Source organism: Nomascus leucogenys, chromosome 8 (genome assembly GCF_006542625.1).
Source record: "Nomascus leucogenys isolate Asia chromosome 8, Asia_NLE_v1, whole genome shotgun sequence".
NCBI lineage: Eukaryota > Metazoa > Chordata > Mammalia > Primates > Hylobatidae > Nomascus > Nomascus leucogenys.
Window position 1 is genome coordinate 46463989 of NC_044388.1, and position 27951 is coordinate 46491939.

At 44.4% G+C, this 27951-nt stretch overlaps 1 protein-coding gene and 1 long non-coding RNA gene across 6 annotated transcripts in view; both read right to left on the reverse strand.

Moving 5' to 3' along the window:
* Positions 1-27951, reverse strand: part of ANK1 (ankyrin 1) — a 242300-nt gene that overhangs the window by 140299 nt on the left and 74050 nt on the right. The window lies entirely within an intron of this gene.
* On the reverse strand, positions 7509-23630 carry LOC115836333. Its single transcript, XR_004031324.1, has 3 exons — positions 23437-23630; positions 21683-21688; positions 7509-7520 (listed from the first exon to the last, which is right to left on the reverse strand). It is a non-coding gene; the product is annotated as an uncharacterized LOC115836333 (long non-coding RNA).

Sequence of the window (27951 nt, forward strand, 5' to 3'; positions counted from 1 at the left end):
GGACTACAGGCACACGCCACCACGCTGGCTAATTTTTTTTATTTTTAAACGGGGTCTCGCCATATTGGCCAGGCTGGCCTCGAACTCCTGACCTCATGATCCACCTGCCCTGGCCTCCCAAAGTGCTGTGGTTACCGGCTTGAGCCACCGTGCCTGGCCGTAAAGGTTGTTAAACAGACCTGGAGGACAAAGGTTTTTAGTCACTTTACCTTTAGAAAAAACTCTATTTTCTCTGCTCGTTTTGGCAACAACAACAACTGAAACCCTGCTTTTCTAAATATATTTCAGTTTGATTAATCTCAAAATAAGTCAGCTGGTTTTGCAGAGACACTGGCAGAACCATTTTGGGGTGAGAGGTGGCAACCTGGGTTTAAAAACTATTATAGGCCAGGCACAGTGGCTCATGCCTATAATCCCAGCACTTTGGGAGGCCGAAGCGGGTGGATCACCTGAGGTCAGGAGTTCGAGACCAGCCTGGCCAGCATAGTGAGACTGAGACTTAAAAATACAAAAATTAGCCAGGCATGGTGGCACGCACCTGTAGTCCCAGCTACTCAGGAGGCTGAGGCACAAGGATTGCTTGAACACAGGAGGCAGAGGTTGCAGTGAGCCAACATCACACCACTGCACTCCAGCCTGGGCAACAGAGCGAGACTCTGTCTTAAAAATAATAATAATTATTATTAAATAAATAAATATAAAAACTACAGTTGCACAAAGGAATACCATTGAGCCATGAAAAAGAATGAAATCATGTCATTTGTAGCAATGTGGTTGAAACTGGAGGTCATTATGCTAAGTGAAACAAGCCAGGCACAGAAAAACAAATACTGAATGTTCTCAGTCATACATGGGAGCTTAAAAAGTTGATTTCTTGGACCTAGAGAATAGAATAATAGATATCAGAGACCAGGAAGGGTGGGTGGGGGGCAAGGGGAATGAAGAGAGATTGGTTATGTGTACAAACATACAGTTAGATAAAAGAAATAAGTTCTGGTGTTTGACAGCAGATTAGGGTGACTATACTATAATAGCAACAATACCGTGTACATTTCAAAGTTACCAGAAGAGAGGACTTGAAATGATACCAACACGTAAAAATGACAAACATTCAAGGCCATGGACACCCCAAATACCCTGTCTTGGTCAGTACACATTCTATGCGTGAAATAAACACTCACATGTATCCCACAAAGATGTAAGTTATTATATACCAATAACAGAGAAGAAGCTAATTATAATTGACCCATCAAGTCAAGGGTGAGTTGAGTCTATGGATCCTGGTTACAATAACCGTCTTCAAGCCTCTGTCCCCTTTGCTAATGTTTTCATAACCAAGTAACTCACTTCAGCCTCACAGCAGACCCATTTCCCAGACAAGAAAACTGAGACACAGAGAAAAGTGGCTTGAGGCTGTAACTTGATTTGTGAAAGGAGGATAATTTTACCCATTTTTTCCATCGGCCATTCCTTGTTCCTGCAAAACACTTGCGTTTGAGTCTGAAGACAGTTCACACATTGCACGGGACACCTGCAGTCACCCACCTCCTTCCAAAGTTGGCTATGAGCAGGTCTCCATGACTCACCCTGAACCTCTGCCCTAGAGTGGCGCCACAAGAGGAAAAAGACTCTACGAACTTAACCTGAAGCGTTGCCGCAGGTGGAACTAAAGTGGGAGGCCCAAGCTTCCTCTACAGAGCCTCCCCCTCCTTAGGAAAAAAAAAAAAAATCAACCAGGAAAGGCAAATTGTGCAGATGCCACTGAAAAGAAATTCCCACTTAATATTGCTTCCCCTGCACCCAGCGACTTTTAGACAAGCAGAAGATGAAATGCCCTGCCCGCTACTAAACCATACTCCTTTTCATTTACTACCCTCTCAGCGTGTGTGTGGCCTGATGTCCAACTCTGGGGTCTGAATCCATCACCAAACTAAGAACCGTACCCAACAAAGGACACATGGCACAGGCTGGCCGTGCTGCCAGGCAGAGATAGGACAGGTTCTATCTACACAGGGAGAAGGAGAAGGCTGGAGTGGCCTTGCTAACGCGCCATTATCACTTGAAAAATATCCATGAGAGCCTATCTCCCCAGGCCACGCTGCCGCTCTTTCCCTTCCTTCGTAGACATCTTTACCTCCATGAGTTAACAACATAAATCCAAAGAACCGAGCAGGTGTGACCATGAGACCACCGGCCTCCGTGGGTCCTTGAGAAAACAAGCCAAAGTCCCCTTCCAAATGACAGTGACAGCCCCCTAGCCGGGTGGCCCACCCCGCAGCCTGTAATAACACACCTACAAAACGCAGTTTAGCAGACTCAAAGGAAAGCTTCTAAGATCTCAATAGAGTTGGACTATAATCCAAAAACCATCCCTCCCCAGCGCTATTGCTGACAGGACATAATTCAGAGACCCAGGTAGTTGGAACTCAATTTGACAGCAAATCTCTGGATGTAAAAAATATGAACTGGCTTCAGCGAGTAGGGCAGGGTCCACCCGCTGCCTTCCGCGACAAGGTCGATGTGCCGCTATGCTAGGGCAGGGAGCCCGCAGCGAGGCGAGGCGGGTGGGGTGTGCAAAGCTGCCCTTGCTCGCGTGCTGCCCATTGGCGCGGCCTGGGTGGCCCCCTCTTGACATCCCCCCGTCCCCCCAAGCAGCCGCCCAGTACTCACTTTGCAGAAGCCCACAGACCAGGGCATGCCGGTCTCTTAGCAGGGGCCCGCCGAAGGGCCTTCGGGCCTTGAGGAGGAGCAGCTGGGGCTGGCGGACTCACCGCAGCCTCTGCGGGGCCTGTGACGTGCGGGCCGGGCCCCCGAGGGCCTTATCGGCCCCAGAGGCGCGCGCTATCGGGCCGGGCGCTCCCGGCACGGGCGGGCGGAGGGGTGGCGCCCGCCTGGGGACCGCAGATTACAAGAGCACCTCCTCCCCCAACCCCAGGCGGCCCCGCTCCCCAGGCCTCGGCCGGCGCGGACCCCTGGTTGCCCCGGGGTCGGGAGCAGCCGGGGAGAGCTGAGTTCAGAGCCCAGAGTTGGACATCAGGCCACACGCTGAGAGGGTAGTAAATGAAAGGGAGTCTGGTTTAGTCGCGGGCAGGGCATCTCCTCTTCTGCTTGTCTAAAAGTCGCTGGGTGCAGGGGAAGAAATATTAAGAGGGAATTTCTTTTTAGCGGCATCTACACAATTTGCCTTTCCTGGGTTTTTGTTTTGTTTTGTTTTGTTTTGTTTTGTTTTGTTTTCCTAAGGAGGGGGGTGGCTCTGTAGAGGAAGCTTCGGCCCTGGGTGCCCCGGGGTTGGGAGCAGCCGGGGAGAGCTGAGCCAGGGCGCACGCCCCGTTGGCGCTGCTGGTGTGGGGCGCAGGAGTCCTTCCGGCCGGCCCCTCCGCCCCCCGGGGAGGCTGGAGCTCTCCAAGGCCAGGGAGCCTCCCGAAGCGCGCTGCCCGGGAACCCTGGGCCCTCTGTTCTCCGCGTGCTTTCACTAGGGCCCCATGCTGCTTAATGGCCGATTTGCAGGGAATCTGGGCGCAATCTTAATAACACCAGGGCCAAAAATAACAACGTTCCTGGGAACCAGAGGTGAGTCACCACAAACAGCGGCTAGGAGGGCGTGGGGTGGCGGGGGCGAGGGGCGCCCAGGCGGTCCCGCAGCTGCCAGAAGGTCGGGGCTGCCCGCCAGCCAGGCTGGACCATCCTAGGCCAAGCTCCTGCAGGCCTGGCCTAGGAATCCTTCTTTTGCAACGTCCGTCCGTCCAACAATGGGATGAGGTGTCATCTGCCCAGAGTGGCTTTATCAGTGAGAACACCATACCCTGGAATGGCAGTTGGTGGCTGGCAGAGGGAACAGGTGACCCTGAGGAGCTGAGCTGCGGGGCCAGGGGCATGGCAGCCTCCCTGGAGCCTGGGGGTGGTGCCATTAAGGTGGGGGCTGTCTCCCTCCATGGTTTCCTCTAGGGGTGGATGTCACCGCTGGGGGCCGCTGTTGCAGTCCTCCCTGAGAAGGATCTCTCCAGCCTTCCTCACGTGATGCTTGGCCTCCTGCTGGGCCCACGCTGGTCCAGGTCCCCTGAGGAGGCTGCCATCTGGCTTTAGAGCTTTCCCGCAGCACTAAACTGGCCTTGCCATGAGGACACAGCTGCTGCGGAAAGTTGCCACCGAGATCAGCTTCATGACCCCTCTGTGTTTTCCACGGCAGCCGAAGGGCACCCCATGGACGCTGGGCCATCTCCCCGGGGACTAGTGCCTGACAGAGCTGACAGAGTTCTAGGCCATATGAGGGCTAGAAGGAACCGCCATGTCTACCACAGCACAGTCCTTAAGCAGGAGCCTTTTGAAGCACTTGGACTCAAAACAATGGCTGTTTTTGTTGTTGTTGTTGTTGTTTGTTTGTTTGTTTTGAGGGAGCCAGAAAGCTAAAAAATGTAAAAGAAGCAGGTCACGTTAGACGTGATTTCAGACAGCCTCCCTGAAAGACAGATGATCTCACTTGGCAACACATACTGGGCCAGGCTCACTCATGAGGGGGCAGCGTGGCATGCACCCCACTCAGGGGCAAGAATGAGGCTGAAATATTAGCTGACTCAGAACATAGCAAGTGCTCAATAATGGCTTCTGGAACGAACCCGTGGTTGTCACCAGCAGGAGTGATGAAAGCTAGAAGCAGTTTCACCATCCGGGGAAGAGGAGGAACAGTATTTTTCTCTTTGGAGTTCCCACACTCAGAAGAGAGAACACCGGCATATGAACACAGAGTGTCACATGATGTAGGAAACGTCCTGTAAGTAGAGAGTATAATTCCAAAGCTCAGGATCCTGCTAGTTCCTTGTGCAGTGCTTCCGGTGGGCAACATGGTGCCTCCCCAGTCCCTCAGGCTTGAGGCGGGCCAGCACAGCTTCTCTGGAAGCCAGGTCATTTCAGAATTTAACCCCAGAACCAGGTCACCCCAGGCAACATAAGGCTCCTCTCCCTTGGATACAGGAAGCGGAGGAAAAGGCCAGGCATGCTCAGGGGCAAACCAACACCCAGGTGAAAGGGAGCTGGGCTGGTTTCAGGGAGCAGCCTGGTTTCAGGGAGCTGGACTCACGATGTGCTTGAGATCCCCAAATTCGCCCCTGGAAGCAGCTCCCCCCACGACAAGGAACTAAGGACAGGCATGTCATGGACTGTGAATTGGAGTGACATTTGCCCCTCCCTTCATCAACAGACTGCCCCAAGAGCTTCCCAAGTTATCTGCCATAGAATACCTTGTTTCCCCCGTCTCTGAAAGGGGGCCACAAAAGCTGTCCCCACGCTGGAAGTGCAGGGCCAGGCCTTTAAAGTTTTGCTCCCGGATTATGAGAACACCTTGAAAATTCAGTGCTCCACTCCACTCCCCCAAACCCCTTCACAAGCCCCCACCCTTTGTTTAACAAACATATATATAGTGGTTTCCTGGTACCAGATACTACTTTAAGCACTTGACAAAATATTTAGTCATACATAAAACCCTTATAATTACACTGTAATTCACTCTTGTCAGATCCAGTTGTTGTGAAGAAACGGAGGCACGGGGAGATTAAGAGAGCTACTCAAGAAGACGCGGTTCCAGGTTTCTACCCAAGCCATTTGGATCTAGGGCCTGGAGGCCATGTGCACCATTTTGCATTAGATTAGCACTTTAATTCAGTTCACAGTTAGCCAATACACGTTCCCCATCTATACCTATACCCATCTGGAAGGCATCAAAAAGATAATAAACCAATAGTGTCATGTGCCCATGACCCAGCTAACAAAGAGGCTCTGGGTTCCAATGCCCCAGTCTTTCATGGGATTCCATCGACCTCATGCCCTCCTCCCCTCCCCAGCAGAGATGGAAACATTATCCTGAATTTTGTATTTATCATCCCTTGTTTCTCTCTATAGTTTTGCCACTTACGGTTGTATGATTTTTGTTTGCTTGTTTTTTGTTTTTTGAGATGGCATCTCGCTCTGTCAGCAGGCTGGAGTGCAGTGGCGTGATCTCGGCTCTGCCTCCCAGGTTCAAGCCATCCTCCTGCCTCAGCCTCCCGAGTAGCTGGGACTACAGGCACACGCCACCATACCCAGCTAATTTTTGTATTTTTAGTAGAGACAGGGTTTCACCTTATGGTTGTATCTTTAAACAATGTCTTGTTTAGTTTTGCCATGTTTTCGGACTGTGAATAAATAGAATTATGCTGTGTGAATTATTCTGCTATTTGCATTTTTGCTGCAACGTCATGTTCCTGAAATTCAGCTAAGATTCATTTATTCCTTTTCACTGCTGTGTGATATCCCATTGCAGGCAAATAGTACACAGTATTTATTTTCCAAATGGGATCTCATTCTGTCACCCAGGCTTAGAGTGCAGTGACCCCATCACGATTCACTGCAGCTTTGAACTCCTGGGCTCAAGCAATCCTCCTGCCTCAGCCTCCTGAGTTGCTAAGACCACAAATATTTATCCATTTTACTGCTAATGGAATTTGAGCTGTTTTCAACTTTTTCCTATTGAAACATTATTGCTATGAACATTCTTATAAAAGCTTCCCAGTGCACGTGTGCGAGATCTTTCTAGTGTGTATGCTAGCAGGAGAATTACTGAATTGTACCATACATGTATCTTCAATCTTATTAGATAACACTGACTTGTTTTTGAAATTGGCTCTTCCAATTTACACTCTCAATAGCAGGGTTATGTGGTTGCCCTGCAAATTCAACAACATTTGGTATTGTCAGACGTTAATATTTTTGTCAATCTGGTTGGTATAAAATGGTATGGTGTGGTGCTTTTTATTTGCATTGCCATGATTACTAATGAGGCTGAGCATCTTTTCACATGTTTATGGGCCATTTACTTTTCGTCTTCTATGAAATTACTATTCAAGCCCTTTGCCCATTTTTCTGTTATGTTGTTTGTCTTTTTCTTATCGAGGTGGAGGAGTTCTCTGCAGTCTGAATACGAATCATTTTTCAGTTATGTGCCTTGAAAATATCTCCTCCCAGTGTGTAGTTCTTTACACTTTTTAAAATGGTATCTTTTAATGAACCAATGTCAGTTTTAATGTGTCAAATATGTTGATCATTTTCTTTATGGTTTGTGTTTCTTTTGTCTTGTTTAAGAAGTCCACTTCTACCCTGAGCTTATACAATTTTTTCTGTATTATATTTATTTTACAGGGTTTTTGTTTTATTTTGTTTTGTTTTTTGTTTTTGAGACGGAGTCTTGCTCTGTCACCCAGGCTAGAGTGCAATGGCACTGTCTCAGCTCACTGCAACCTCCGCCTCCCAGGTTCCAGCAATTCTCCTGCCTCAGCCTCCCGAATAGGTGGGACTACAGGCACTCACCACCACACCTGGCAATGTTTGTATTTTTAGTAGAGACAGGGTTTCACTACGTTGGTCAGGCTGGTCTCGAACTTCTGATTTCAAGTGATCTGCCCGCCTTGGCCTCCCAAAGTGCTGGGATTACAGGCGTGAGCCACCACACCCGGCCTATAGTTTTACTTCTCATATTTAGGTCTTTAAATCCACTTGACTTATTTTGTGTATGATGTGAGTTGAGTTCTGATTTTTACCATGTGGATAATGAAATATCCCTGCACCATTGACTGAATAGGCCATCCTCTCCTGGCTGAACTGTGTCATGTTCATCGTTTATTAAGTCTCCACATGCACGAGTCTGTTGGAGAGGGGAACTCTCTCCTATGATCCATTGGCCTATAAGTCTATCTCAGTACTGATGTCATACTGTCTTCATTGCTACTGCAACTAATAATACATTTTATAATAAGTTTTAATATTGTCCGTAATAAGTCTTAGTATTGTTGAGGAAGTCTTTTTGCTTTATTCCTCTAGAAAAGCATCATAACAGCTGGGCATGGTGGCCTACACCTGTCATCCCGGCACTCTGGGAGGCCGATCACTTGAGCCCAAGAGTTCGAGATCAGCCTGGGCAACATGGCAAAACCCCATCTCTACTAAAAACAGAAAAAAGTAGCCAGGCATGGTGGCTTGCATCTGTAGTCCCAGCTACTGGGGAGGCTGAGGTGGGAGGATCACCTGAGCCTGGGAAGTCATTGAGGCTGCAGTGAGCGATGATCATGCCATGGCACTCCAGCCTGGGTAATGAGAATGAGACCCTAAAAGAAAGAAAGAAAGAGAGAAAGGGAGAGAGAAAGCAGGGGGTGGGGGAGAGAGATGAAAGAAGAAAGAAAGAAAAGGAAAGAAAAGAGAGAAAAGAGGGAGGGAGAGAGAGAGAAAAAAAGCATCAAAGCTTCTCTTGGTCCTTTGCCCTCTTGTTTGATATTTTTATTGAGTTGTTATAGTCTATAGATACATAGATTTTTGTATCTTGAGCCTGTAGCCAGAAATCTTGTTGAGCTCTTTTATGAGGTCTCATAGTTTGTCCCTGGCTGGTCTGAGTGCAGTGATGTTTACAACTAATTGATCACATTCAGTTACAGATTTATTTGTTCCTTCTCCATTCCCACTGCTTCACTTGACTAGTCTTCAAAAAAGTTGACCATGATTCTCTTTGATTTTTCTCTGTGGACAACTGTTATTCACAAATCAGGACACTTTGTTCTCTTCTTTTACAGTTTTTGTACCCCTTCTTTGCTTTTCTTGCTCTATTACATTGGGTAAGATATCCAATATATTTTTGAATGGAAACAGTGATAGCATGTTTTTCTAGTTGCTGACTTAAATGGAGCTGCTTTTAAAGTTTTAACATTAAGTATAATGTTTATGTAGGACTTTTGTGAATATCTTTTTATTAGTTAAGGAAGTTAGCTTCTAGTCTCAGTTTATTAAAATTTTAATCACGAATGAATGTTGAAATCCAAATTTTTATTTTCCTTTTTTGTGAAGGTGGTACATTGCATTAATAGATTTTTCTAATGCTAAACTATCCTTCCATTTTTGGGTTAAACCCTTCTTGGTCATAATGAATTACTTGTAATATAGCACCACTGAATTAGAGTTGTGGAATTTTCTACAGGATTTTTGCACCTATATATTCATAAGTTATATTGGTTATTTTAATTTGCTACTGCTGCATAACAAAGTAGCCCCCAATTGTGCTGAATTAAAATACATAAATTTAGTATTTCAGAGTTTCTGTGGGTTGGGAATTCGGGAGCAGCTCATCTGGGTGGTACTGGCACAGTGTCTCTCAAGAAGTTGCCATCAAGATGTCAGCTGGGGATGCAGTCATCTGAAGGCCAACTGGGGCTGGGATTCATGTCCAAGATCCTCAGATGGCTGCTGGCAGAAGCTCTCAGCTCCTCACCACATGGACCTCCCATAGGGCTGCCAACCATCCTCTTACACTGCAGCTAGCTTTTCCCAGAGTGACCCAAGAGAGAAGGCAGAAGCCATGAGGCTATCATGGCCTAGTCTAGACATCACATATCATCACTTCTGCCACATTCTATTTGCTAGAAGCAAATCACTAAACCAGCCCACCCTCAACAGCAGGGGAATTGTCAAAGGGAAGTATATCAAAGAATGTGTACATATTTAAAACTCCCACATTGGCCTATCATTTTCTTTTCCTAAATTGTCTCCAGTTTTAGTATCATATCATACTAAACTCACAAGGTGAGTTGGCTGGCTTCTCTCCCTGGCTATGAGAGGGATTAATTAATTGCCTGCAAAATAATCTGGTCTTTTTCAATGAGAGGGTAACTATGGGAGGGAGATTACTGATTTACTTTATTTCATGTTAAATGTTTGCTCAGGCTACCAGTTTAGGAGATCAATATTTTTAGAACATATTCCAGATTCTGAAAACTTGATTCTCATTCGCTTAAACTTTACACATCTCCATCTGCTCAGCACTGGCTTAGAGTGCTGCGAAATTCCCACATTCAGGCAAAACACGATGAAAACAGAGAAGTGACCTCAGTCATTTTAAAAAGTCAGCATGAAGAGTGGGGGAACTAAAAGCTTTAAGAGGTTAAACAACAGATGCTTAATTAATTTTTTAAAAATTCAGGGGCAAACTCTCACTTGTTCTGGTAAACTTAGAATAGTGTTGAATGGAACTCAAACTTTTTGATCTCAGGACCCTTTCACAGTAAAAAATATTAAGGACCCCCTAGAGCTGTTTCCTTCTTTCTGTGTGTGTGTGTGTGTTTCTCTCATAGAGCTCTTTCTCTCTTTTCTTTCTTTCTTTCTTTTTCTTTATTTCTTTTTCTTTCTTTTCTTTCCTTTCTTTCTTTCTTTCTTTCTTTCTTTCTTTCTGTCTTTTTCTTTCTTTCTTCTTTCTTTTTCTTTCTCTCTCTCTGTCTCTCTCTCTCTGTCTCTCTCTCTCTCTCTCTCTCAGATTCTTGCTCTGTCACCCAGGTAGGGGCACACTGTTACGATCATGGCTTGCTACAGTCTAGAATTCCTGAGCTCAAGCAATCCTCCCACTTCAGCCTTGAAGTATCTGGGACTACAGGCTTGTGCCACTGCACCCAGCTAATTTTTTTTTTTTTGAGATGGAGTCTCGCTCTGTCGCCCAGGCTGGAGTGCAGTGGCGCAATCTCGGCTCACTGCAAGCTCCGCCTCCCGGGTTCACGCCATTCTCCTGCCTCAGCCTCTCTGAGTAGCTGGGACTACAGGCGCCCGCCACCACGCCCGGCTAATTTTTTGTATTTTCAGTAGAGACGGGGTTTCATCGTGGTCTCGATCTCCTGACCTTGTGATCCCCCCGCCTCGGCCTCCCAAAGTGCTGGGATTACAAGCGTGAGCCACCGCGCCCGGCCCCAGCTAATTTTTTTAATTTATTTTTTGTAGAGACAGGATCTCACTATGTTGCCCAGGCTGGTCTTGAACTCCTGGGTTCAAGCGATCCTCTTGATTCAGCCTCCCCTAGGACTGAGATTACAAGCATGAGCCATTCCACTCAGCCCCATAGAGCTTTTTCTTAAATGTGAGTTATATCTAGCAATATTTACTATATCAGAAATTAAAACTGAGAGTTTCTAAAACTATGTATATATTAATTCATTTGAACATAGCATAATAAACCAATTTCACATTAATATAGACAACATATTTTTCTGAAAAATAACTATATTTTCCAAAAAAAATCAGTGCAAAGAGGGTCACTACTTTCCATTTTTGCAAATCTGTTTAACGTCTGGCTTAAGAAAAAAACAGATATGTTCCCATATTGCCATCTACATCAATGTGGTGGAATAGGTTGTGTCGGTTGAGGTATGTGAAGATCTGGCTTCGCTTGGATATGTAGTTGGAAAAAGGACGAGTATTTTAATAGCCTTTTCATTTAATCGTGAAATTCTTTTTGTATACTACATAAAAACTCAAGAAGTGGTAATTTCTTAAAGGCTGGTTACAGAGTGGAATCACAAAGAATATTAATGAGCTTTTCATATCCTTTACACTTGCAAGAGAGGGAAAGTGAAAAAGTCCAATAACATTGCCATATTATGAAGAATTTTGACCCTAGAACCCCTTGAAAGGGTCTTTGGGGAGCTCCCTGGGTCCCCAGGCTACACTTTGAAACTGGAAGTTTAGGCACTCAAATATACCTTGACGTTAAGCTATTTTAAAAAATCACAGAACCACAGTATGATAGACTGGACAAGAACTCAGAGAGTGGTGGGGCCCATGTCCTCATTTTGAGAAAAAAATGGCAGCCCAGGGAGATAACCCTATTTGTCCAGGATCTTTCCAGAGCAGAGTTCATGCATGCCCTGTTCTTTCCACTACTGTGTATAAAAAGGAGCAAGATAAAGGGAAAAAAGGAGGAAAAAGATAATATAAAAGCAGCATAGGCCAGGTACAGTGGTTCATGTCGGTAATCCCAGCACTTCCAGAGGCCGAGGAGGGAAGATCACTTGAGGTCAGGAGTTCAAGACCAGCCTGGGCAACATGGCAAAACTCTGTCTCTACTAAAAATACAAAAATTAGCTGGGCGTGATGGCACCTGTAATCCCAGCTATTCGGGAGACAGGAGAATTGCTCGAGCCTGGGAGTTGTTCGAGGCTGCAGTGAGCTATGATGGCTTGAGCCTGGGAGTTCAAGACTGCAGTGAGCTGTGATGGTGCCACTGCACTCCAGCCTCGGCAACAGAGCTAGACTGTCTCAAAAGAAGAAAGCAACACAATGTTGTAAGAGAGATTGTGACAGACTCCACTCTCCGTGGTTTTCCATGACGATCATCCAGTTTATAGATGTCTCAGTCCCTTCTTGTCCTCAGAAATCCCTGGTTATGCCTGCATTGGATCATGCTGTTGCTGCTAACCGTTTTACCATCCACAGATGTGAGAAAAAGAGGAGAAAAAGTAAATCCATAAAATTATACTTCTTATCCTTATAAGAGGAGGGATGGAAGAATTAGATACTTCACAATAATGCTAATAATTAACATTTATTAAGCACTTACTATGTTCTCATTCATTCATTTCTTCATCATTCATTTATTCACTCATTCGTCTTTCTCGTAATATTTACCAAGCACCTACTATGTGCCAGTCATACTACTAGGTATGCAACGGGTAAAGGAAACAGACACAGTCTAGAGTTTTGCGTCGTTATTCACTCATGACTCCAGCAATCTGATGGGACAGGCACTGTGATAACCCCCATGTTACTCATCAGATGACCGAGGCAAGAGAGGTGCTCACCAAGGTCACAGAACCAGGGAGAAATGGAGACTTCAATCCAAGTCTCATGCTTAACCATGACACTATATTGCCTCCCAGATAAGACTGGCTTTGAGTCACTTGTAGTTTATTTATGTTAATTTATACTCCCTTCAAGTCCAGCATTGGAAACAGAGAGTCCATACTGCCCTGTCTGTTGTGGCCCTTTCACCTTCTTTCTGTGAATAGCTGGCCCAACATCGCACCTTGTATCTGTGAGCAGGACTATCCCTAGGAGTTGACAGGAAATGGCATTGAAGGGGGGTGGTGTCCTGGATGGATCGCACGGTGCTGGTGGTGGCAGTGGTCATGAGGAAGAGGACACTGATGAGGCCGGGCGGTATCACATAAAATCCCTGATCCCCTCTAAGAGGTCTTGAGATAATATTTGAAATCTTAGGGCATTGACTTCCTCTTTCGTTTTTAAATCTGAGAGTAAAATACTAGTGTTCAAAGGGTGCTAGTTGAAGAAAGCCAGATCATGTCTCCAAAACTTCCCTCTCTCCAAGCATCTACAAGGGGGAGCCAAAGAAGGGAGTGGGAAGGAGGACTGGGTTTCTCTCTACAAAGAGGAGGAGGAAAGGAAGGGGGACAAAAGAAGGGGGAAGGAGGAGGGAGGGGAAGACGAGGAGGGGAGGAGGAGGAGGAGGGAGAAGAGATGATGATGAAAGAGGAAGAGGAAGAGAAGGACTCCTTCTGGAGACCGTGCCTGGCCAGCCCCAAGGTTGGCAGCCCTCTGCTCTAAGGCCAGACCCAGAAAGGGTCTTCTCTGCAGAGCATGCCAGAGCCAGGGGCACCCCACCTCCTCCATGAGTGCAGCACCCTGTGGCTACCTGCTGCACCAACTCAGACAGCTCTGGCCCGCCGTTGTAGACCCACCATGCAATTTCTGATCACACCCAAGCTCCCATGGGGTTGTTTCAATTCCAGAGCAACTTTTCCTGACAGCTCCTTGTCTAGAGAAAAGCACTGGAGTAAGATGGTATCAGTCCTGGGCGAGCCTTTGTTACTTAGGCCATGAAACCTGGGACATGCCACTTACCTGTTGTAAGTAAGGCACAGTGCCTCAAGCCTGTAATTCCAGCACTTCGGGAGGTCGAAGCAGGTGGATCACTTGAGGTCAGTAGCTCGAGACCAGCCTGACCAACATAGTGAAACTCTGTCTCTATTAAAAATACAAAAATTAGCCAGGTGTGGTGGCGGCCACCTGTAATCCCAGCTACTTGGGAGTCTGAGGCAGGAGAATCAAGTGAACCCGGGAGGCGGAGGTTGCAGTGAGTCAATATCGTGCCCGCTGCACTCCAGCCTGGGTGACAGAGCGAGACTCTGTCTAAAAAAATAATAATAATAATAAATAAAAATGAAAATAAGAATGTTTGCTGTTTCATTTAACTCACCCCCTACTGCTGCACACAGATGCTTCCTACATTTTTTTTGCTAATTTAAACAAAGTTACAATTAAGATTTTGTGCTCTTGAATGTGACTATTTCCTTAAGATCTTTCCCAGATAATTTTCTAGACTGGCTGAAGTCACAGCTTATGAACACTTCTGAGGTCTTATTGGGCATTATAGATTTTCCAACCAGAAAATCAGTGTTTCTCTGCACCGTGCTGGCAAAGGGTATTTGTTGTTATTATGTTTTAACTTTTTGCTGTAGGATTATCATCCCCACTAGTCGCCCAGCGGCATGACTGCCCTGCAAGTCTTGTTCTTGCCTGTGGGTGGCCAGACCCAGGTGACCACACAAATGTGGTTCGTCCAGGGCTCACACTTCCCCAGGTGACTCTCCTTAACTAGGGAGTCGTTCTTAATCTCCACTTTGATCTCATGCCTTACGGGTCTTTTTTGTACATGTTACTGAGTTAAGGGCATGACCACCTTACACATGCTGGCTTAGCCAAGATTTATTTAGCTAATTATCCCAATCCTTTGAGGATCCGTAAAACAAACACTACATCTACACCAAATATGCAGCTCTGTGAAAACTTCCAAGCCAGCAGGAGGTTTCCATCTTATAATCATCACAGAAATAACGTGGAGCAATTAGCAGACGCGTCAACATGCACTATGGTGTGTGATACTCAAAACCATGCTGGAGTTTCAATTATCATGAAAAATTGTTATTATTTCTGTTTTACAAAGGGAGGAATTGGGGCTGGGCATGGTGGCTCATGCCTGTCATCCCAGCTACTTTGAGAGCCAAGGCAGGAGGATCACTGGAGCCCAGAAGTTCAAGACCAGCCTGGGCAACATAGCAAGACCCCACCTGTACAAAAAAATTTCTAAATTAGCCAGGCATGAGGGTGCATGCCTGTAGCCCCAGCTACTCGGGAGGCTGAGGCAGGAGGATCGCTTGAGCCCAGGAGGTCAGGCTATAGTGAGCTATGATCGTGCCACCACACTTCAACCCGAGTGACAGAGTGAGACCCCACCTCTAAAAAAAAAAATAAAAACAGGGAAGAATTGAAACTCAGAACATCAAACTGCACTGCCCATGATCCTACAGCTAATTACTGACTGAGGCTGGAATCCATTCTTCTGACTAAACCCTAGATGCTCTGCCTCTCCTACTTTGTGAAAATAATCAGTCCTGTTGTTTCAGGTTAACTGACAGCTGGTGCTCTCCCACCATCATGTTACCATGAACCACGGGATCCACAGATGTGGGAAGGGAGTGTTATATGCAGGCAGTGGGGAGGGGGGACAGAGAGAGCGACTGAAAGAGAATTTCGCTTCAGGTTCCCCTAAATTCCATCTTTACCCCTCATCTGCTGATTATAAAGTTTAAAACATTAAAACATCCTGTTGAAGGGTCATTCTTCAACATGAAGGGCATTTAGACACCCAAACTCTTTCCATTTCTGCTTTCAGATCTGGGTGAGGTCTGCCTGATTATTCATAGCTTGGCATTTCCTAAATCCAGGTGGCGCTGGGGGAGGAAAGTCCGTCAGACTGACAAATGCTGAATGTGCACAAATTAGCTGAAGAATCAGCGAATCTGTGGTTTCATGTCAGGAGGTATAAAGATTTGAGGCTATTTTATATTTCCCCCAAAAAGAGGGAAAGCTTGGGCAATGGCCACTCCAGCTTTTTCCTGCACCCCTCAGGCCATGGATCTGACCTCCACAGAAGGAACGTGTTTCCACGGTGAAGCCATCTGTGGCCCCTCTGCTGAGGCTGCCCTGAAGCCGTGCAAAGGCTTTTTAGTGGCTGGCAAACCCACTGTCTGTAAGCAGTGGCTGCAGGTCCATCGGGCCACACAGGAGCAGAGCATCTCTGAGTCACCCAGAGTGGAGCCTCTCTTCTGGCATCCCTGACGGGCCTTCCAGAGCAACATGCCGCCGAAGCATAACAGCCCGATGGTTCATCTTGCCCGCTGCCCAGAAAGCCAAATGCGCAGAGAACAGGCACTGCCCCAAAGTAAGGGCCTCATGACCACAGGGCCGGGAGAGCCAGGAGAACAGGAGAAACTTCTCACACCTGTCTCCCTGGGAATTCGGAGGCCAGGGTGTTTTAAGGGTACTTTGGCAGGCAGAAGCTGGGAAACTGAAACAATAGATGGCATCACAGAGGTGGCTAAAATCGTCTTCACGCAGGTGCGTCGGTTCCCGGGTGCGGGTCTCAGGATCAGGTGGCGGTTCTTGGTCTGCAGAAATGCTAAATCTGAAAAAATATCTCAAAGGCCCCTTCTTTAGGTTTCACAGTAGTGATGTTATCTCTAGGGATAGTCAGAGAAGTTATAAATTTGCCTACCCTGGTTACATGACTCTGGGGCAGTACACAACTTACAGAAAAACAAGCTAAGCATGGCAGCTCATTGTTTGACTCTGCCTATCCTTTAGCAAAGCTCAAGCCACTACCATAATTCAAACCTTGTTTCATGAATGCAGCTTCAATCTCTGAGGAACGGAGCGGGGATTTCAGTTTTCCTTGCCTCAAAGTTTAACTATAAACTAAATTCCTCTCATAGTTATCTTGGCCTCCATTCCAGAATAAGCAACAAATCAAAACAAGAAACAAGTTAGCCTATGAGATTAGAAGCAAGATGGAGTCAGTCACGTTAGCTTTCTCTCATTACTTAGAATTCTGCAAAGGCGGTTTCAGAAGACTCGGAAGTCCCTCCTCACACAGGAGCTGCCATTGCCCCGCGACTCCCACCTTCCGCTTCCACTTCTGCCCATCAGCCCCACTTGGAATAAACCCACCGCCTTCCCCTCAGCCTTCATCCACTTGTAGGGATGGCACTGCCCTCCCTGGCTCAGACTGCCCTCTCCAGGCCACAGCCCAGACCCTTCCACCAGTCTTTGTGCTACAGAGACCAGAGCACGGAACCTCCCATACCTCAGTGTGTCCAACTGCACAGTGGGACTGCCAATAGTGTCCACCTGAGAGGGATGTTGTGAGGACTCCGTGAGGTTATGCCAGTGCAATGTTCAACACAGTGCCCACATGTGGTATGTGCTCAGTACATGTAGCTATTGTTATTATTATTATTGTTAATTTCTCTGACTAAAATACTTTTAGTTTGTCCATGTTTCTCAAGATCTTTCAGAGATGGTGACGACATACCTGCATATGTCCTAACACAAGACAAAGAGCAATTATAGCCTCCATTCATCTGAATATTTAATGATCCAGCTCCCTGAGAGTTAAATGAAGCTGCTTACTACATCTGCAGGCAACTGTAAACTGGAATGTTAATCAGTACATGGCCAGGGATGGGGCCCAGCAGCACATCACTGAAGCTCTCCCTTGGGGCTGATATTAATTCATCAAGCAACCCACTTAATGTATAGTTTTTCCATGAGTTCCAAATCACTTCGTTATCATCATCCAACCCAAATATCTTCATTATCCTTCACTTTGTCTGCAGGGGAGCAAAAATGGCTTCTCTCCACTGTTCTAAGTTCTTTGGCTGTGCTACAAATTAAGTTGACATAATACAGATGAACAGGGAGAAAACCATAATTATTATACTACTTATGCATGGGAGTCCCACAGAATATGAGACTCAAAGAAGGGTCAGATATTTGAAGCTGATAGAGTGTCCTAAGCTGTAGAAAGGAAGAAGGGCCTGGGGCCTCCAGGAGGAGGCAGTGGCCAGGCATGGAAGGTCAACAGAGGAAATGCATGGTCAGCAAAGGCTGTCCTGCTATGCAGATAAAAAGTAAAAGTTGTCTAGAACAGTCCTCTTCCTGATAAAGATACTTTCATTACTGTAGGTTTCTTTCATAGATGTAGATTTCCTTGACAAAAGGACAGCTTCTTAGAGCTACTCTTGTGTCTGTAGTTTCTTAGAATAACCAGCATGAAATATACCAGAGAACAGCAGTCCCCAAGCTTTTTGGCACCAGGGACCAGTTTTGTGGAAGACAATATTTCCACACACCGGAGGTGGGGGGATGGTTTCAGGATGAAACTCTTCCACCTCAGATCATCAGACATTAGTTAAATTACAAGGAGTGCGCAACCTAGATCCCTGTCATGCACAGTTCACAATGGGGTTCACACTCCTATGAGAACCTGATGCATTCGCTGACCTGACAGGAGGCGGAGCTCAGGCAGCAATGCTTCCTGGCTCACTGCTCACTTCCTGCTGTGCGGCCTTGTTCCTAACAGGCCCCAGACAGGCTGAAACTCTCCCAAGAAGTTTTTCAGTCCGGAAACTGAGTTGGTAATTTGTCCAATAACCCACCAAAGAGTAATTTCTATGGCAACAAAAGAAAAATGTAAGTTAATAAGTGGAGCAGAGAATAAACCAAATTTCTGAGTCTGGAGGGCAGCCAGTTGAGAAAATTTCTAGATTGTGGGTTATAATGAAGCACCTTTTGCAGTTTGAATGTCTCTGCTGATCTAAGTGGCCCACAGGGCAATAGGCACAAAGGTTATCCATACACAGGATGTTGTGGTGATTTCTCCAAAGTTCACATCAGGTCATCTGGCTTCAGCTTGCAGGGCTTCTGGAAAAGGACAGCTTTTGTTTTCAGTGATTCCAAGTCAGAACGGTGGGAGAAATTCTGAAATGTTAGCTTGTAGAGTCATAGCCAGATATTAAGAAAATTAGGTTCCAGTACAGTTTAGAGGTAGATAAACATCTCAAGGAACATGAAGGCCAGAATATAATAACAGGCACCCCATAGTTTCTACTGAAACATGGATTTTCTTACAGTCACCCCCAATTTTACCAAAGATAATTACAGTAAAACTACTGTATCTGCAAAATAACTTTAGTCTTCTTGTATTTTTAGTAGAGACGGGGTTTCACCGTGGTTTCGATCTCCTGACCTCGTGATCCACCCGCCTCAGCCTCCCAAAGTGCTGGGATTACAAGCGTGAGCCACCGCGCCCGGCCGGTACTTTAGTCTTCTTAAACTTGGCCTGAGCATTTACAAAAGTGCAGCAAGAATGGTGATTGATCATATAAGCTCTGTTTTGCTGGAACTTTTAATAAGGAATCTCAGATTGGACTTTTAAAAGCCTATTAAGGCTAAGAAGCCAAGCAAAGGACTCATCATCAAACTTTGTCTGTGATACCTGTAGATTGGGGTAAAGTCCTCTCTTTGCAAGATCCCTAAAATATTCTGAGGTTCCTGGGCCTGCCAAGAAGTGACATTCCTTACCCACCTTTAATGTAACCATATGAACCGTGTATTCAAGGTACCACATTAGTTGTTTGTTTTTCCAAGGGCTTCATTGGCTCCGTAAAGTCAACCTTAGTTCCTTAAAGTTGCCTGGCATATTATAAAATGTGACATTCCAGTCAAAGCATTGATAACATAATCAGTGTTTCCAACTGTGTCCTGTTATAACAACAGATTCTTATTACACTTATGCAAATAACTATATTGCCATTTAAAAAAATTCACAGAGGCCGGGTGTGGTGGCTCATGCCTGTAATCCCAGCACTTTGGGAGGCTGAGGCAGGTGGATCACGAGGTCAGGAGTTCAAGACCAGCCTGGCCAACATGGTGAAACCCTGTCTCTACTAAAAATACAAAAATTAGCTAGGCATGGTGGCAGGCACCTGTAGTCCCAGCTACTCGGGAGGCTGAGGCAGGAGAATGGCGTGAACCCGGGAGGCGGAGCTTGCAGTGAGCTGAGATTGTGCCACTGCACTCCAGCTTGGGCAACAGAGCGAGACTCCATCTCAAAAAAAAAATAAAAAAGTATCCTCCTGGGCTCATTCATTTGCATGTAATTAGTTCTTATTCTGCTTCATGTTATTAGCAGTTTCATGAATCCATCAGTTTCCTTATTAGAATTCTGGAGATTACTATGCAGTCTGGTGGTATGATCTTAAAGTTATCAGAAACTTGTATTCCAAAATATTTGTCAGAGTGTTTTCCATGAATCTCCTTAAAGAAGCTTTTAGAGAATTAAAGTAAAACAATAAATGGATGACAAAGACTTAAAATAGCCATGGTTAAAGATCGGATGAGATTTCATTATAATAATGATGCACCTGACAAGCTGTTTATTTATTTATTTTTCATTTTTAGATTTTTATTTTTTTATTATTCATTTTACTTCCACGGCAAACAACATCTTAAAATAGTAACTAGAATCATGACTGATTTATCGGAACTTAGCAGATTTCTAGGAATTGCATGTAATAACATACACCCACATAACTCAAAGGCGGCTAAACCTCATTTCCTACTTGATAATGCTTTCCACGCAAATGTAACATAAAATAAGGCCAATTAGCTTACTAGATATGTTTTAGAAGAAGAGAGAACAATTTGCTTTTGAAAACTTCCAGGGGCCCATCTGAGAAATCCCAAAGTTATTTCGAGGTCAAAAACATTTAACTTTGAATTTGATTTTGGAAAGTACCAGTATCAAAAGGTTTAAACATTTGATTAAATAGGATCACAGATCATTATGAAGTAAAATCAAAGTGACATGAGATCTTAAAGGCAAATATTAAAGGCTTACATAATCATAAAAAGCCTTAACTCTTTTAATATTGAGAAGACTCGCTTTTCTTAAGTAATCAAAGACCTAATAATGAAAACATGAAGCACAGAAATTATTTTGATAAAACACAGAAACCTCTTTTTTTAAGGCAGATCACTCAAAAGGTGGAAAAAAAATTTCACTATCTCTTATTAAGACTACAAAACACCCTCGTTGTTAGAAGACTAAATTCTAGTTTTGCATCAGTGTACTTTTGATATTAAGACTCATTTTTAAAACCGTTATAATAAATGTATTCCATTGTAGTCAGTTTGACCCTATAGGATCTCTCTTGCTCTCTTTCTTCCCAACTTCATGTCCATTCAGTTTTCCCCTATCTTTCCTTCTTTCATTTTGAAACAACCTTTTAATAACCTCTAAACTAGACAAAGTTATTTTCCCTTTACAAAAGAAACCTCATACCTTATAACAACTTACTTTCCTTGTATACTTTCCATGCAGAATTGTTTTTCTTGTCATTTATAGTAGTATTAATTACGTTATTAGAATTTTAAGACTTAGTAACCCTAATTTCCAGTGAAAACCTAGGAAGCAAGCAATTTTGAACTGTCACATAACACTTGATGACTGCATATTTCATCATTCCTAGAAATATATGCTTCCTCATAGAATACTTTTTCAATGTGGAACAGGACATATTTACTAACCCAAGTATATTTTGTCTTTCTATAAAATTTAAGAACCCAAAGGTAAATAAACTTAAATTTATGTTCACCAGTTAATGTTTCAGTACTTTATCTTATTTGGAAATAAACTAGACATTCGATGAAGATATCTAAGGGTGTACTTACCAAAGACATTGGGAAACCTTTTTAAACAGACATATTATAAAACATAATTACTGTTCAAAAGTCCATTTATAAACCTTTGTCGCTCTTACATCTGTGTAATTCACTTGTTCTTAACAATTATGCTTGGATTATTCATAAAAATTAAATAAGACATTAGACAAAGCTAGCCATCATTTCACGCTATTTCCATTAACTATTTTCATAGCACCTGCATGTTATGAGAGTCACAAAAGCAAGAACATAAAAAGTTATATAATTGGACTTTTGTCTTACTGATGTGATTGATATACACACAGTAATGGACACTGCAGTTTTACTTGCACAGTTGCTCTTAGGTTGAACCCATAGTCTTATGATTTTAAACATCTAAGAGATGAAAATTTAGTTGCATTATATTTAATGCTAACAATTCTGAAGACATGCCTGTTTTAATTAAACAAATAATATTCGTTTTTTTTCTTATTTAGAGATAAGGTCTTGCTCTGTCACCCAGGCTGGAGTGCAGTGGTGCAATCATAGCTCACTACAGCCTCAAACTCCTGGGCTCAAGGGATCCTCCCACCTCAGCCTCCCAAGTAGCTGAGATGCACCACCACACCCAGCTAATTTTTTATTTTTTGTAGACACAGGGTTTTTGCTATGTTGCCCAGGCTGGTCTTGCCCTTCTGACCTCAAGCAGTCCTCCCACCTAAGCCTCCCAAAGTGTTGGGATTACAGGCGTGAGCCACCAAGTCTGGCCAATAATATTCTTATTTACCAAATTTTATCGGTTACATGAAGTTGAAAAGCATTTTGGTTAGTTTCTCTTTTTCTGAGAGAATAATTTTTATAAACACTTATTTTTCTTTAAGCCAATTAAATAGACCTTATCCAGAGATAGAAAATATCACATTACATGCTTACATTACATACATACGTACTTAGACATACATAACCATATAGATAGAAACAGATCTTACTAAATTTTAACCATGTGCCAGATACAATAATTCAAAACTCACTTATAAGAGAATAGCTGGATCTGGCAAATGGGACCAGTGAAGGTTCCCTGCTCAGGTGGCTCATGCTGTTGTACTCAAGACTTGTCATTTGCCAGTTTCCAAATAGTTTCTTTTTTTCTCTTTTTAACCTGAGAATCATCTCCCTGAAGTTTGCACTTCAAGAAGGATGGTTCTTAGATAAGACAGGGTAGAAAATTTACATCTCAAAAGCACAGAGAAAGAATTCAAGTTGTCAACAGGAAGGAGTTTTGGGGGGCACATTTGCCTATTATCAGAAGTCTAGGATAAATCTATTAAAACTTTTCCTTCTTTTTCTTAAATGCAAGACAGTTTTGTTTCCAATGTTCTGATTTGCTGAAGTTTTTGCAAGCATCTTGAGATGGACAGGTAAGGTTTGGGTACTGGTAAGAAGGTTAGGTGGGCTTTGAATTGCTTCTAGAGGCACATTCCTGTTGTGATAAAGCCTCAATGTGTAAGACAAGGACAGTTGTTTTTAATTCCCCTGAGAACTGGGCTGCAGTCTGAATGTCAACGTGCTGACCCATCCATCCGATCTTCAGTTTGCTCCTTTATATCAGGAAGCAGATTTCCAACTAGGATGGAAATCAAAATATTCCTCTGTTCTAGAGTTAGAGCTATTTGTCTAGAAAAGTTTTAATAAATTGTTTTTCTTTCTGAGTACACAGTTCCATTTTAGCTTAGGAGGGAAGAGCTAAAGGAAAAAATTCCTATCATGCTTTATATAAACCAAAGCTCTAAACCGAAGATATGCCTAACAAGTGACTCAAGACCAAAACAAACACGTTTTTCACCACTGAACCATGGATGCATGAGGCATCTCCAAAGAGAGACAAAAAAGATACAGCCCTTTCACAATCCAGGGCCACTCCCAAAGACAGCCATGGAGAGAAACCCTGAGACAATGCTCCTGAGAGGTGGCAACAGTTGGTGTGCCAGCTGCCAATGTTTCTGCCTGGCCACATTCTTGGAGGTTTCCAACCTTTTGGAAGGCCACCTTCTTTTCAGTTGGATTAAACCATAGGTATCAGTAATACAGCTGTTTAGGATGTGAGCTCTCTAAAAATTTTTTCAAATATAGCCAATTTATTTATCCCAGAGGTAGTGACTCAAACCAGTAAGTCTTTTCTTTCTTTCTTTTTCTTTCTTTCTTTCCTTTCTTTCTTTCTTTCTTTCTTTCTTTTCTCTTTCTTTCTTTCTTTTTCTTTCTTCCTCTCTCTCTCTTTTCTTTTTCTTTCTTTCTTTTCTTTCTCTTTCTTTCTCTCTCTGTCTCTCTCTCTCTTTCTTTTCTTTCTTCTTTTTCCTTTCTCACTATATTGCCCAGGCTGGTCTTGAATTCGTGGGTTTCAGCAATACTCCTGCCTCTGCCTCCCTAAATGCTACTGAGAGAGGAGAATGGAAAAAACCTGGTCAGGCAGGCAGTTAAAGTGGGTCCTCAGTTGAATCCTTTCAAACAAAAGAACAGTCCGCAGGCACAGATAAGGGATCGTGCACAGCGGGGCTTGCCTAAGACGTGCCCACAGCTGCACAGATAAGAAAGCCTACACAGGTAACTTGCCCAGACATGCCGGCAATGGAAAATTCCGTCCCCTAACATATGCGCAGTAAAGGTAACAAAGCAATATGGAGTAACTCAAGCTAAGGGCCCGCATGCGCACTAGAAGGAGAAGGTGGGGCTACCAGCCTCATTGATGCCCAGACCTCACTGGTTTCTCATAAATAAGCCTTTGCATTCAACTGTAAAAACAGCAACCCTCTTCTGGGTCCCCTCTCCACAGCAGAGAGCTTTCTTCTTTCATTTGTTAAACTTTTGCTCCAACCTCACCCTTGGTGTCCACGCTTCTTAAATTTCTTGGTCGGGAGACAAAGGACTTCAGGTACTACCTCAGGCAAGGAGAGACTGCTACACTGTGGTGCATTGTCGAGACTGTAACACTGTGGTGCATTGTTGAGACTGTAACACTAGGATTACAGGCTGAGCCACCCCACTCAGCTCCAATAAGTCTCTTCAAAGAAAGACACAGAGGTAACTTAAAGGTTTAGAAAGTAGGCACAGAAGATGCAGCTCCCATGATTGAAGAGTTCATTCCCACAGACGGACGAAGAAAGCTAAGACCTTCATTGCCACAGGTGGAAGGGATAGTGTTTGTGAAAATGGTGCCTCCAGCCTCCCTTGGACACATGGGGAACCTCCAGGCACCAGCCTGTCAATCTATGATGCCAGGCAGGACCTACTGGGATTGGACTTTCCCAGTGCTAACCAAGCAATCAAAGGTTGGGATGACAAAAGCCCTTAAGAACTGGGACCTCTGAAGACAAACTCCCCTGAAAGCAGGTACAGTCACAGAGAGAACGCTGCTTATGGCTTGCGACTTGGGCTCCCAGCCTACTTCACTTGCCTCCTGACACAAGCTGACACATGCACCCCAGCCTGGCAGAGGCCAGAAAGTATTCTCACTGATCAAAAATACAGGATCTCACAACATAAAACAAGGTGGAAGGAGAATCTCATCCATTTTCTTTTGTCTCAGGGACACACAGCAAAGTTCGTCTAAACAGACACCAATATGATGAGAACCATGAACTCAGCAGCCTGTGAGGCCAGCTCAAACCACTGGCTTATGTAGGGCCCATGCCACTGATCCTGCCCTGGGAGTCTCCTCCTTATGACACATGACACAAAAGACACAGGCAGGAAAACAATGACCATCTCTGGGAGGGAGAGAGTCAGAAAACAAAAATACTCATACTCCCCCAAAACATCAGAGTTGCTCCACAGGAACTAACTCACACACGTTTTCTAATTTAAATTTAGATCTCACCTTTTTTTTTTTTAGATGGGGTCTCACTCTGTCACCCAGGCTGGAATGCAATGGTACAATCATTGCTCACTGCAGCCTCAAACTCCTGGACTCAAGTGATCCTCCTGCCTCAGCCTCCTGAATAGCTGAGACTGCAGGTGTGCACCACCACACCAAGCTAAATTTGTGTGTGTGTGTTTGTGGAGACATGGTCTCCCTATGCTGCTTAGGCTGGTCGCAAACACCTAGTGTCAAGCAATCCTCCCACCTGGGTCTCCCAAAGCACTGGGATTACAGGAATAAGCCCCCACACCCAGCCACCACTCTCATTTTGACCAGACTCTGCAGGCACAGATCCAGGAGCCTAATTTGGTACAAAATGTACCAAACATGTACAAAATGTATAAAATGTACAAAACACTGTGGCCAGTGTTTTCTCAGGGGTCCCAGGATCCTGTAGCTGCAGCAGTCCCAGAGCAAGCTGGTCCCAGCCAGTGATAACCCACACTGGGTACCAACTGCAGGGAAGCACAACAGGGCTCTCCCCACCTTCTAGGTCCTTTTGCTGGGCTAGGAATTAAATTGACATAAACCAGATTAACAGGAGAAAAACCGTATTTAATTGCATATGTACACACAAGAGTCCCACAAAATATGAGACTTGATGAAGGGTCACATTATTGAAGCTGATACGGCGTCCTGAGCTACACAAAGGAAGAGGAGCCAGGGCTGCAGGGTGGCGGTGACCACCAGTGGGAGGGCGAGGGGAGGAAATGTATGATGAACAAAAGCTATCTTGCTGGGCAGATAAAAAGTCCCTTGGGCAATAAAAGTTGTCTGGAGCAACTCTCTCCCTGATATAGACAATTTTACTAACGTAGATTTCGTTTATACTCCTGTGTCTGCAGTTTCTCAGAATAACCAACTCGAAATATGCCACAGAAGTATATTTGGGGGTGGCATATTCTGGTCTCCTAAGGTCATATTTTTGGGGTGATATGTCCATCAGTCTACAAAATCATGAGAGACTTTGTCAACATACAACATATACAAAATAGATAAAAATTTGAAATATGATATTAAAAAATATATATAGGAGTTGTAACATTTTCTTTCCTTGCTATAAAGGATGGTCTACTTGTTTATATCACTTTGTGGCACTTAGGGAGTACTTTATTGTACTATAGTTATGTGTGTACGTGGTCGACTCCTTTATTAAAAAGAAAGCTCTTTAGGGGGCAGAGATTGCAATGTATTTATCACTAGGTGTCATTCAACCATAGGGCTTTAAACAAAATAAGTGCTCAGTAATTACCCGCCAAGTGGACCCTGAACGCATGCATGCATGAAAGGCCATAGGAATGAACGACTTCTCCCAATAGGCCATTGTTGAGTATCGTAAAGGAAATGAGTTTAGTTGGCCATGACTTCCTCCTGGTGAACCCACGCTAGCTGCCAGGGAACACTGCTTTTCTCCTAACCAGTGATAAACCATCTGTTTAATAATCAATTCTAACATTTTTTCAGGAATTTGGCCTTACGAAATCTGCTGTCTTGAAAAGTGAGACATTGGCCAGGTGCGGTGGCTTATGCCTGTAATCCCAGCACTTTAGGAGGCCAAGGTGAGTGGATCACCTGAGGTCAGGAGTTGGAGACCAGCCTGGCCAACATGGTGAAACCACATCCCTACTACAAATACAAAAAAATTAGCCAGGCATGGTGGCGCACTCCTGTAATCCCAGCTACACTGGAGGCTGAGGCAAGAGAATCGCTTGAACCCAGGAGGCAGAGGTTGCAGTGAGCCAAGATCGTGCCATTGCACTCCAGCCTGGGCCACAGAGTGAGACTCCATCTTGAAAGACAAAGAAAGAAAGAAGGAAAGAAAGAAGAAAGAAAGAAAGAGAGAGAGAGAAAGAAAGAGAAAGAAAGAAAGAAAGAAAGAAAGAAAGAAAGAAAGAAAGAAAGAAAGAAAGAAAGAAGAAAGAAAGAAAGAAAGAGAAAGAGAGAGAGAAAGAAGGAAAGAAAGACAGAGAGAGAAAGAGAGACAGACATCTACTGGTCTCCAGTTGACCTAATTTGTCATGATTTCACCAACATCCCCAAGAGCATCGTTGCGACCATATATATGTCCAAGCTCACTCAGACCAGGATTGGCATAGCTCTGCATTGGAAGACAGCATACTTGTGTGCTGATGGCTGATTGGGAATAAGGTGAATCCATTTGGCAGAGTACAATCTCTAAACTTTTAAACTTCACACTTCTATCAGTAAAAATATTTTTTGAGCAGGTATCTTCAATATATGCATATTAACGTATTTTTAAATCATATATCTGTATTATCATGTGCCAATACATAATGTACCATATAAAACACACAACAAAATAGAAATTTTTAAAGGGTGATATTTTTAAAATCTGGATACATAGAAGCTCTAATGACTTCTTTCTGCATCCTTGTACCCTGTACACCGCTGGGTTCAAGGACCCAGGAGACCGCAGGACTTGTGCTTGCAATGAGGATGATGAGCTAATCCCCCAAAGGCCAGAGAGGGTCACAGGCCTCCGGAGCTACCGCCTTGGATCCTTGACCCTGCTACCATCCCACCAACAGGGGCTGCTGGTCACATGGTCAAGAGACAGCAGTGAGGCTGGATTTGCACCCCTGTACGGGAAGCACAGCATGAGAGCAGGGGAGGTGGAGGGCGATTTG